This window comes from Mustela nivalis (genome assembly GCF_964662115.1).
Source record: "Mustela nivalis genome assembly, chromosome: 7".
Classification (NCBI taxonomy): domain Eukaryota; kingdom Metazoa; phylum Chordata; class Mammalia; order Carnivora; family Mustelidae; genus Mustela; species Mustela nivalis.
The window spans coordinates 63476705-63490556 of NC_139026.1; positions in this window are offsets into that span (position 1 = coordinate 63476705).

The following is a 13852-nucleotide window of genomic DNA, read 5'->3' on the forward strand; positions in this document are numbered from 1 at the left end:
TTGCTTCTCTGCCTCTGGCACAACTCAGAAATATTTATTCCCTATGTCACTAGCTCTCAAAAGAACAAATCAAATCAGTGCTTTAATAATATTCAGATATTTCAGAAACAGAAATGAGGAACATTGGTGCATGCTTTGATTTCAAGATCGTCTATTCTCGTAGTCTTCAACCATGATCATATCTGTATTTTCTACTTAAAAAAAGATTTGGTTCTCTGCTGTGTTTTCCTGTCTTCTAGAATTTTAAGTGGCATGATTTACTGAAGTATCATGGGATAGAAAAAAATCTTCTTTGGGGAAAAGTACATAACACCTCAATGACTTTACTAAAAACCAAAATTATTGTTATCAAGTCAAATAAACAACCTTTTCAAGCAAAAATATTTATCCATCATAATTTTAGTATAGTTTATAATTCCTTTCACAGTCAGACATAAGGAAAAGAAAGTCAAATGCAAAGTACAAAAAATAAAAAGCTATGAAAAAGACAGAACCGAAAGATACATAACACTCAACTGGTCAATAATGGAAATATATTAGTTATTCATTAGGTACAAGGTGTAATTGCCATTCTTAATATAAGATACAAACATTAATCCTTTCTTGTATTCAACTAAGACTGGAGGGGTGTGTGTGTGTGTGTGAGAGAGAGAGAGAGAGAGAGAGAAACTGTCTCCATTCTTTCTCTATTCCTTCAAAACCCATACTTAGGTTCCTTTTAAACACTTCACCAATATATATGAAGATTAACTCTTTAAAAAAAAAATCTCTAATGTCAGTACTCTCACAGAAATGGCTGTTGAGAGTAATTTCAAAAACAATATGCATTTTCTAACATATATAAAAAATAATGGGAGAGAGGAGTCAAGATAATGGAGAAATAGCAGGCTGAGACTACTTCAGCTAGCAGGAGATCAGCTAGATAGCTTATCTAAGATTGCAAACAGCTACAAATCCATTGGCAGATTGAAGAGAAGAAGAACAGCGATTCTAGAAACAAAAAAGCAACCACTTTCTGAAAGGTAGGACTGGCAGAGAAGTGAATCCAAAGCCATGGGAAGATAGACCCCGGGGGGAGGGGCCAGCTCCCGGCAAGCGGTGGAGCAACGGAGCACAAAATCAGGACTTTTAAAAGTCTGTTCTGCTGAAGGACATCGCTTCAGAGGCTAAACCGGGGTGAAGCCCACGCGGGGTCAGCGTGGCCTCAGGGTCACAGAAGGATCGGGGGTGTTGCAGAGCTTACAGGTATTAGAATGGGGAAGCCGGCTACAGAGACAGAGCCGCAGTAAGCTCACAGCTCGGGGATACCTTGAACCAGTCGCAGGCTCGGTGAGCTCGGAGGGCGGCCGGAGGTCTAGCAGATGGGAGTTACTGGGCGTTGTTCTCTGAGGGTGCACTGAGGAGTGGGGCCCTGGGCTCTCGGCTCCCCAGGCCGGAGACCAGGAGGCCGCCATTTTCATTCCCATCCTCCGGAACTCTAAGGAAAGCGATCAGGGAACAAAAGTACCTGAAAGCAATCCTGAGCAGATTACTCAGCCTGGTCCCTGGTAAGAGCGGTGCAATTCCGCCTGGGGCAAAGACACTTGAGAATCACTACAACAGGCCCGTCCCCCAGATGATCAACAAGAAATCCAGCCAAGGCCAAGTTCACCTACGAAGGAGTGCAGTTTCAATACCAAGGAGAGCAGCAGAATTACAGAGGAGGAGAAAGCAAAGCACAGAACTCATGGCTTTCCTCCCTATGATTCTTTAGTCTTGCAGTTAATTTAATTTTTTTCTTTTTCTTTTTTTTTCTCTTATTCTGCTAAAATTTTATTAACTTTTACCCTTTTCTTTTTTAACGTTTTTTAACTAGTTTATCTAATATATACATATATGTTTTACTCTTTTATACTTTTCTTTATTCGTTTTCTTTTTTAAATTCTTCTTTTCTTTTTTTATTCTTTCTTTGTGAACCTCTTTTTATCCCCTTTCTCCCCCCTCACGATTTGGGATCTCTTCTGATTTGGTTAAAGCATATTTTCCTGGGGTTGTTGCCACCCTTCTAGTATTTTACTTGCTCTTTCATATACTCTTGCCTTGACAAAATGACAAGGCAGAAAAATTCACCACAAAAAAAAGAACAAGAGGCAGTACCAAAGGCTAGGGACCTAATCAATACAGACATTGGTAATATGTCAGATCTAAATTTCAGAATGACGATTCTCAAGGTTCTAGCCGGGCTCGAAAAAGGCATGTAAGATATTAGAGAAACCCTCTTGGGAGATATAAAAGCCCTTTCTGGAGAAATAAAAGAACTAAAATCTAACCAAGTTGAAATCAAAAAAGCTATTAATGAGGTGCAATCAAAAAATGGAGGCTCTCACTGCTAGGATAAATGAGGCAGAAGAAAGAATAAGCGATATAGAAGACCAAATGACAGAGAATAAAGAAGCTGAGCAAAAGAGGGACAAACAGCTACTGGACCATGGGGGGAGAATTCGAGAGATAAGTGACACCATAAGATGAAACAACATTAGAATAATTGGGATTCCAGAAGAAGAAGAAAGAGAGAGGGGAGCAGAAGGTATACTGGAGAGAATTACTGGGGAGAATTTCCCCAATATGGCAAAGGGAACAAGCATCAAAATTCAGGAGGTGCAGAGAACGCCCCTCAAAATCAATAAGAATAGGCCCACACCACATGACCTAATAGTAAAATTTACAAGTCTTAATGACAAAGAGAAAATCCTGATAGCAGCCCGGGAAAAGAATTCTGTAACATACAATGGTAAAAATATTAGATTGGCAGCTGACTTATTCACAGAGACCTGGCAGGCCAGAAGGAGCTGGCATGATATTTTCAGAGCACTAAATGAGAAAAACATGCAGCCAAGAATACTATATCCAGCTAGGCTATCATTGAAAATAGAAGGAGAGATTAAAAGCTTCCAGGACAAACAAAAACTGAAATAATTTGCAAACACCAAACCAGCTCTACAGGAAATATTGAAAGGGGTCCTCTAAGCAAAGAGAGATCCTACAAGTGGTAGACCAGTAAGGAACAGAGACCATATACAGTAACAGTCACCTTACAGGCAATACAATGGCACTAAATTCATCTCTCTCAATAGTTACCCTGAATATTAATGGGCTAAATGCCCCAATCAAAAGACACAGGGTATCAGACTGGATAAAAAAACAAAACCCATCTATATGTTGCCTATAAGAAACTCATTTTAAGCCCGAAGACACCTCTAGATTTAAAGTGAGGGGGTGGAAAAAAATTTACCATGCTAATGGACATCAGAATAAAGCAGGAGTGGCAATCCTTATATCAGATCAATTAGATTTTAAGCCAAAGACTATAATAAGAGATGAGGAAGGACACTATATCATACTCAAAGGATCTGTCTAACAAGAACATCTAACAATTTTAAATATCTATGCCCTTAACGTGGGAGCAGCCAACTATATAAACCATTAATAACAAAATCAATGAAACACATCAACAATAATACAATAATAGTAGGGGACTTTAACACTCCCCTCACTGAAATGAACAGATCATCCAAGCAAAAGATCAACAAGGAAATAAAGGCCTTAAACGACACACTGGACCAGATGGACATCACAGATATATTCAGAACATTTCATCCCAAAGCAACAGAATACACATTCTTCTCTAGTGCACATGGAACATTCTCCAGAATAGATCACATCCTCGGTCCTAAATCAGGACTCAACCAGTATCAAAAGATTGGGATCATTCCCTGCATATTTTCAGACCACAATGCTCTGAAGCTAGAACTCAACCACAAGAGGAAGTTTGGAAAGAACCCAAATACATGGAGACTAAACAGCATCCTTCTAAAGAATGAATGGGTCAACCGGGAAATTAAAGAAGAATTGAAAAAAATCATGGAAACAAATGGTAATGAAAATTCAACGGTTCAAAATCTGTGGGACACAACAAAGGCAATTCTGAGAGGAAAATATATAGCAGTAGAAGCCTTTCTCAAGAAACAAGAAAGGTCTCAGATACACAACCCTACACCTAAAGGAGCTGGAGAAAGAACAAGAAAGAAACCCTAAGCCCAGCAGGAGAAAAGAAATCATAAAGATCAGAGCAGAAATCAATGAAATAGAAACCAAAAAAACAATAGAGCAAATCAATGAAACTAGGAGCTGGTTATTTGAAAGAATTAATAAAATTGATAAACCCCTGGCCAGACTTATCAAAAAGAAAAGAGAAAGGACCCAAATATATAAAATCATGAATGAAAGAGGAGAGAACACAACTAACACCAAAGAAATACAGACAATTATAAGAACATACTATGAGTAACTCTACGCCAACAAATTTGACAATCTGGAAGAAATGGATGCATTCCTAGAGACATATAAACTACCAAAACTGAACCAGGAAGAAATAGAAAGCCTGAACAGACCCATAACCAGTAAGGAGATTGAAACAGTCATCAAAAATCTCCAAACAAACAAAAGCCCAGGGCCAGACGGCTTCCTGGGGGAATTCTACCAAACATTTAAAGAAGAACTAATTCCTATTCTCCTGAAACTGTTCCAAAAAAATAGAAATGGAAGGAAAACTTCCAAACTCATTTTATGAGGCCAGCATCACCTTGATCCCAAAACCGGACAAGGATCCCATCAAAAAAGAGAGCTATAGACCAATATCCTTGATGAACACAGATGCGAAAATTCTCATCAAAATACTAGCCAATAGGATTCAACAGTACATTTAAAGGATTATTCACCACGAACAAGTGGGATTTATTCCAGGGCTGCAAGGTTGGTTCAACATCCGCAAATCAGTCAATGTGATACAACACATCAATAAAAGAAAGAACAAGAACCATATGATACTCTCAATAGATGCTGAAAAAGCATTTGACAAAGTACAGCATCCCTTCCTGATCAAAACTCTTCAAAGTGTAGGGATAGAGGGCACATACCTCAATATCATCAAAACCATCTATGAAAAACCCACCGCAAATATCATTCTCAATGGAGAAAAACTGAAAGCTTTTCCGCTAAGGTCATGAACACGGCAGGGATGTCCATTATCACCACTGCTATTCAACATAGTACTAGAGGTCCTAGCCTCAGCAATCAGACAACAAAAGGAAATTAAAGGCATCCAAATCAGCAAAGAAGAAGTCAAATTATCACTCTTCGCAGATGATATGATACTATATGTGGAAAACCCAAAAGACTCCACTCCAAAACTGCTAGAACTTGTACAGGAATTCAGTAAAGTGTCAGGATATAAAATCAATGCACAGAAATCAGTTGCATTTCTCTACACCAACAGCAAGACAGAAGAAACGGAAATTAAGGAGTCAATCCCATTTACAATTACACCCAAAACCATAAGATACCTAGGAATAAACCTAACCAAAGAGGCACAGAATCTATACTCAGAAAACTATAAAGTACTCATGAAAGAAATTGAGGAAGACACAAAGAAATGGAAAAATGTTCCATGCTCCTGGATTGGAAGAATAAATATTGTGAAAATGTCTATGCTACCTAAAGCAATCTACACATTTAATGCAATTCCTATCAAAGTACCATCCATCTTTTTCAAAGAAATGGAACAAATAATGCTAAAATTTATATGGAACCAGAAAAGACCTCGAATAGCCAAAGGGATATTGAAAAAGAAAGCCAAAGTTGGTGGCATCACAATTCCAGACTTCAAGCTCTATTACAAAGCTGTCATCATCAAGACAGCATGGTACTGGCACAAAAACAGACACATAGATCAATGGAACAGAATAGAGAGCCCAGAAATAGACCCTCAACTCTATGGTCAACTAATCTTCAACAAAGCAGGAAAGAATGTCCAATGGAAAAAAGACAGCCTCTTCAATAAATGGTGTTGGGAAAATTGGACAGCCACATGCAGAAAAATGAAATTGGACCATTTCCTTACACCACACACGAAAATAGACTCAAAATGGATGAAGGACCTCAATGTGCGAAAGGAATCCATCAAAATCCTTGAGGAGAACACAGGCAGTAACCTCTTCGACCTCAGCCGCAGCAACATCTTCCTAGGAACATCGCCAAAGGCAAGGTAAGCAAGGGCAAAAATGAACTATTGGGATTTCATCAAGATCAAAAGCTTTTGCACAGCAAAGGAAACAGTTAACAAAATTAAAAGACAACTGACAGAATGGGAGAAGATATTTGCAAACGACATATCAGATAAAGGACTAGTGTCCAAAATCTATAAAGAACTTAGCAAACTCAACACCCAAAGAACAAATAATCCAATCAAGAAATGGGCAGAGGACATGAACAGACATTTCGGCAAAGAAGACATCCAGATGGCCAAAAGACACATGAAAAAGTGCTCCATATCACTTGGCATCAGGGAAATACAAATCAAAACCACAATGAGATATCACCTCATACCAGTCAGAATGGCTAAAATCAACAAGTCAGGAAATGACAGATGCTGGTGAGGATGCGGAGAAAGGGGAACCCTCCTACACTGTTGGTGGGAATGCAAGCTGGTGCAACCACTCTGGAAAACAGCATGGAGGTTCCTCAAAATGTTGAAAATAGAACTGCCCTATGACCCAGCAATTGCACTATTGGGTATTTACCCTAAAGATACAAACGTAGTGATCCGAAGGCGCATGTGCACCTGTATGTTTATAGCAGCAATGTCCACAATAGCCAAACTATGGAAAGAACCTAGATGTCCATCAACAGAAGAATGGATCAAGAAGATGTGGTATATATACACAATGGAATACTATGCAGCCATCAAAAGAAATGAAATCTTGCCATTTGCAACAACATGGATGGAACTAGAGCGTATCATGCTTAGCGAAATAAGTCAAGCAGAGAAAGACAACTATCATATGATCTCCCTGATATGAGGAAGTGGTGATGCAACATGGGGGGTTAAGGGGGTAGGAGAAGAATCAATGAAACAAGATGGGATTGGGAGAGAGACAAACCATAAGTGACTCTTAATCTCACAAAACAAACTGAGGGTTGCTGGGGGGAGGGGGGTTGGGAGAAGGGGGGTGGGGTTACGGACATTGGGGAGGGTATGTGCTGTGGTGAGTGCTGTGAAGTGTGTAAACCTGGTGATTCACAGACCTGTACCCCTGGGGATAAAAATATATTATATGTTTATAAAAAATAAAAAATTAAAAAAATTTAAAAAATAAAATTAAAGACCATGATTTGCATAGTTTTGAAAAATATTTTAAAACTAGAAAATCAGGTGCCTGGGTCGCTCAGTTAGTTAAGTGTCCAGCTCTTGATGTCAGCTCAGGTCTTGATCTTAGGGTTGTGAGTTCAAGCCCCATGTTGGGCTCCATGCTGGGAGTGGAGCCTAGTTAAAAAAAAAAAAAGAAATTGCAAATCTGCACACAAGGAATGTAACTTCCTATATGGCTATAAAGCTCATCTCTCTAAAGTTTAGTAAATTATGTTTATGCTGATTTTTTGGTTTTCAACCTGATTATTTATTTCACAGATTCTTCTTTATCAGTTGGGACTCAAATATATTAAAATGGGTATTTGAAAGAAATCAGCTTTTAATCTTATGAATATTTAAGTGCAGGAAAGTGGGAGAGGGGGTATACCTGTATATTTGTAGTGTTATTCTAAATAAAAAATTGAAAATTAATAGTGTGTCTAAGTAAGAACAAGTTGATAGGTCTCTGTGTAATTCGTTAAAACAAGTACCAATGTTCATAGATGAGGAGCATTTCTGGTTGGAGTCAATAAAGTTATGGCATTCTAAGCCACTCAAAGCTCATGGCTCTTTATCAACCTCAACTTGTTACAATGAGTTGGGATGCAATAGAATATTCAATTTTGCTATCTTCCGTGTGTAGACTGCTCTGAGTCAAAATTTCCTTTTATATATAGTAGCTATGATGATGATCATAATGGTGATCATGATGATAATTATGATCATGATATTTTTTACTGGATTATGAAGTAGTTTTAAAATTATTTATGTTTGCCCAACCTTGTTTTCCTTCTGCTGGACAAAATTAACTTCTAAACACTTAATGATTTGTTTTTACTTCTCACGCATGTATATTTGATGGACTTGGTCACATCACTATGTAAGGAGCAGTGCCAGACAATGTTCAATTCATGTGCCATTTAATTTTCAGAGTCACAAACTAGAGTTTTCACCAAAATATTTGAGAACACAAGGTGTATGGTTTAGTGTAGAATGATTTTCTCAGGAAAGAAATGTTTCCATATAGAATTATGAAAAGATCTAGAATATAGATCTAAAATAAAGACCTAGTGTACAGAATATAGAAAGATCTATTTCTATTATAATCTTCACAACCTCTCAGAAAGCTACATTTAAAAAAAAAAAGGAGGGGGAGAAATTAAAAGGAAAAACTGAAAGAGAAAATAGAAGAAGGAAGGGAAAAAGAAAAGAGGAAAAGAAACCTAGCCCTGGGCATCAGAAGCACTAACTACAAAACAAAATAAGTACAAAGTAAATTCCCATGATTTGCCTAAGAACTCTATTTGTTTTCTGCCAAAGAAATGAGAGAGAAGTTTGGGGGTCTTGACATCACAACTACTCAGGCCAGAGGTTGAGAATTCCATATGGGGACTCTTTAGTGAATGGAAAAGCCCAAAAGATGAGGCCTGGAATACTTGGTCAAGGGCCATTTATGATAGTAACTGAAATGCATGCCTGGTGGGAAGTTTTTACATGCTGATAGTTTTTGCTTTCAACATATATGCCCCTGGGGATCCAGTTGAAAAGCAGATTGGTCTACACCAGCAAGTCTCAAACTATCTGCTCTCAGTCTCCTGTAGGCTCTTAAAAATTATTGAGAATCTAAAGAGCATTAGTTTTCTTGTCTCATATGTCAATATTTGTCATATTAGAAATTTAAACAGGGAAATTCAAAGTATTTATTAATTCATTGAAAAGTAGTAGTAACACCAATTTTCCAACTAGATCCTCCTACAGATATGTAGTTGGGAAAAGGAGGAGTATTTTATTGGCTCTTTAAAATAATTGTGGATATTCTTCTTTGAGATACCAAGACTGGAAAAGTGGTCATTTCTTTTTTTTTCAATATTGCATGACTCTGTTTATTAAAAAGTGTCCAGAACAGGCAAATCTATAAAGACAGTGGATTAGTAGCTGCTTAAGCCTGAAGGGAGGGGAGAAGAGAGGAATGACAGCTAAATGGTATAAGGTTTTATCTGGAGATGATGGAAATGTCTAAATTGACTGTGATGATTACACATATTTTTTAAATTAATTTTAAAAATTTATTTTCAGTGTAACAGTATTCATTGTTTTTGCACACATCCAGTGCTCCATGCAATACGTGCCCTCTCCAAGACTCACCACCTGGTTCCCCCAACCTCCCACCCCCTGCACCTTCAGACCCCTCAGATTGTTTTTCAGAGTCCATAGTCTCTCATGATTCACCTCCCCTTCCAATTTCCCTCAACTCCCTTCTCCTCTTTAACTCCCCTTGTCCTCCATATTTGTTGTGCTCCACAAATAAGTGAAACCATATGATAACTGACTCTCTCTGCTTGACTTATTTCACTCAGCATATCTCTTCCAGTCCTGTCCATATTGCTACAAAAGTTGGGTATTCATCCTTTCTGATGGAGGCATAATACTCCATAGTGTATATGGACCACATCTTCCTTATCCATTTGTCCATTGAAGGGCATCTTGGTTCTTTCCACAGTTTGGTGACTGTTCCAGACACTTTCTATGAAGCCAGCATTACTCTGATCCCCAAACCAGGCAAAGACCCTACCAAAAAGGAGAATTTCAGACCAATATCACTGATGAATATGGATGCTAAGATTCTCAACAAGATCCTAGCAAACAGGATCCAACAGCACATTAAAAAGATTATCCACCATGACCAGGTGGGATTCATTCCTGGGCTACAAGGATGGTTCAACATTCACAAATCAATCAATGTGATAGAACAAATTAATAAGAGAAGAGAGAAGAACTACATGGTCTTCTCAATTGATGCAGAAAAAGCATTTGACAAAATCCAGCATCCATTAAAACACTTCAAAGTATAGGGATAGAGGCAAAATTCCTGAACTTCATAAAATCTATCTATGAAAGACCTACAGCAAATATCATTTTCAATGGGAAAAAGCTTGCAGCCTTCCTGTTGAGATCAGGAACAAGACAAGGATGCCCACTTTCACCACTCTTGTTCAACATAGTATTAGAACAGCAATCAGATAACAAAGAGAAATAAAAGGTATCCAAATTGGCAATGAAGAAGTCAAACTCTCTCTCTTCGCAGATGACATGATTCTTTATATGGAAAACCCAGAAGACTCCACCCCCAAACTACTAGAACTCATACAACAATTCAGCAACATGGCAGGATACAAAGTCAATGTACAGAAATCAGTGGCTTTCTTATACACTAATAATGAAAATACAGAAAGGGAAATTAGAGAATCGATTCCATTTACTATAGCACCAAGAACCATAAGATACCTGGGAATAAACCTAACCAAAGAGGTAAAGGATCTGTACTCGAGGAACTACAGAACACTCATGAAAGAAACTGAAGAAGACACAAAAAGATGGAAGAGCATTCCATGCTCCTGGATTGGAAGAATAAACATTGTTAAAATGTCTATACTGCCTAGAGCAATCTATACTTTTAATGCTATTCCGATCAAAATTCCACCAGTATTCTTCAAAGAGCTGCAGCAAATAATCCAAAAATTTGTTTGGAGTCAGAAGAGACCGCGAATTGCTAAGGAAATGTTGAAAAACAAAAATAAAACTGGGAGCGTCATGTTACCTGATTTCAAGCTTTACTACAAAGCTGTGATCACCAAGACACATGTGTCTGGCATAAAAGCAGACACATAGACCAGTGGAACAGAGTAGAGAGCCCAGATATGGACCCTCAACTCTATGGTCAAATAATCTTCGACAAAACAGGAAAAAATATACAGTGGAAAAAAGACAGTCTCTTCAATAAATGGTGCTGGGAAAACTGGACAGCTATATGTAGAAGAATGAAACTTGACCATTCTCTTACACCGTACACAAAGATAAACTCAAAATGGATAAAAGACCTCAATGTGAGACAGGAATCCATCAGAATCTTAGAGGAGAACTTAGGCAGTAATCTCTTCGATATCAGCCCCAGCAACTTCTTTCAAGATATGTCTCCTAAGGCAAAGGAAACAAAAGCAAAAATAAACTTTTGGGACTTCATCAAAATCAAAAGCTTCTGCACAGCAAAGGAAACAGTCAATGACAACAAGCAACCCATGGAATGGGAGAAGATATTTGCAAATGACAGTACAGACAAAAGGTTGATATCCAGGATCTATAAAGAACTCCTGAAACTCACACACAAAACAGACAATCATATTAAAAAAAAATGGGCAGAATATATGAACAGACACTTCTCCAATGAAGACATACAAATGACTATCAGACACATGAAAAAATGTTCATCATCACTAGCCATCAGGGAGATTCAAATTAAAACCACATTGAGATACCACCTTACACCAGTTAAAATGGCCAAAATTATCAAGACAGGAAACAACATGTGTTGGAGGGGATGTGGAGAAAGGGGAACCCTCTTACACTGTTGGTGGGAATGCAAAGTGGTCATTTCTTAAAAGTTAGTTGCAATTTGGACTCTGAAACTTTATCAAATGAACTCATCAGTGTCCTGTTACATTGAATTAATTGATTTATCTTACACTTTCAATAGATCTCTCACCAATGCACGGTTTTGTTACATCATGTATTGGTCATTTGTAAATTATTGGTTTACTGAGTTATGTAGGTATTCCAAATGATTTATGATATCAAAACTCATATTCATTAATATGCAACCTATATTATCAGGAAAGACATATGTATCAAGAAGCTCACAGTGCAAGTATAAATTTTCCAAAATTCTGATGTTCATTTGAAAAATTTTTACTGTGGGCAACAAATATCATCAGTTATTTTTCTTGAAGTGATAGCTCACTTCATTTTCATGAGAATGTCTTGTAAATCTTCAGATCTAAAAAACATATTTCTGTCAGTGATGCTTTGAAGTACAGAAGATATTCCCCTCAAAACCAGCTAGTTTAGTTGTAACCCAAGAGATCACACAAGTGCTTTTAAGACAACCATCTTACTTTGCTATGGAGCAGAAATCCTTCATGTGGACATCCCAATTCATCACACAAAATGTTAAGAAGAAATTTACTCACAGGGTGAAGATTAAATAAAACCAGTAATTATTTGTTTCATCAGGGGCTGCAAGTACCTGGCAGCGAAGAAATGTAATGACTAGCAGGTCAGTTTGGTGCCGCTGCCTTGATTTGGGCTCAAGTGCCTGCAGTTTTAAGCAACATTACCTTTGCACAATCATTTGCAAATGTCAACACAGTAAAAATGCACATAGTATCTTGGTATTACAATGAAGATAGATTTGACCGGGTGAACCCACAGAAAAGATCTGCACCCTCACCCCGGGATCTGAGGAACCAGATATTGAGACTCTCTGATATATTTTGTGAAAAGAAAGACCTTATCATCCACCAACTGAAATTCACTTGATGGAATGAAGGCAGCCAAGCACCAATTCTCAACCAACATTAAGCAAAATGATCTAGGGACACTGGCAGCTTGGCACCCTACCCACTGCTGACTGGGTATTAAAATTAAAATTTTGCTTTCTTAGCCTGCGATTTATTTCGAAGAAAATTTTAGTGTTAAGTTCTGGAAGAAACCAAAAAGCATTTTATCATAATGATCCATTTAATGTTCAAGCACCAAAGCAGTTTTTAGTAAGCTTGCAGGTGAAGACATCAAGGTGATTTCTCTTTTACTATGTGCTCTGCAGTCTGGCTTAGAAAAAAAAAAAAAATAACAACAATATCCACTAGTGGTTAAAAAACACTAATAATGATTTAAAAAATAAAAACAAAAAAAATTCTCTCAAGCTTTTTAGCCTCAAAAAAGAATACTCTTCTGATAATCTATATATGTCTATGAAGCCACTACAAAGGAAATTAAGATTTCAAACTTGGATAAATTAATTAACCTAAGGAACAGTAAAGTCAGAACTCCATAGAACAAAAACCTGTTCCCTGATGGCATTCCCTGAAGAAACAGAGACCATAATTAAGGAGCCTAGCAACACCAGACTAATGCAAACAGTTATTTTAAAGTTTTATGGCAGTCTCCACCATTGCTGTCTCACCTATCACTAAATAAGGCCATCTGGCCACACTTCCCCATAGAATATTTCATTACTTACCTCCCTTCTACCCACACCAAATATGCAAGAGCTCCAATGACACCAAAGGCTATGAAGTGGTAGCAGAAGCTCCTTTCACTTCACTATATTTAAAATATATGTATTTTATAAATGATGTAAAAGCTTTGGGAACATATGGGACTGAAAAATCAGAAAGGCATGAAGAAATTGGAAGTGTATTCAGATGATAAGATGAATAGTGTAATAATATATAAAACTGCTTTAATCACAAATGGTTTTGCAGTAATTATGATAGTCTGTTTAGTACCAAACAAGGCTTGGAAGTTACTGCTCCCTCAGGTCACAGAATCTTCAGTTTCCTGACTCCAGGGAGTAAAGTTGCAATGATCTTATTGCAGCCATCATCATCTGAAGAACAAAGTATTTCTACCACTTGAGAAGAGGAAGAATTCAGTAACAATATGCGGCCTAGCACATTACCAAACAAAGAAAATTCATGAAGGACTTTAATAATAAAATATTAAGTGACATCCACTTTCATGAAGTGTGGCCTGAGTTTAAAGTATGAGCAAGCTGAGCAAGGAGCCTGA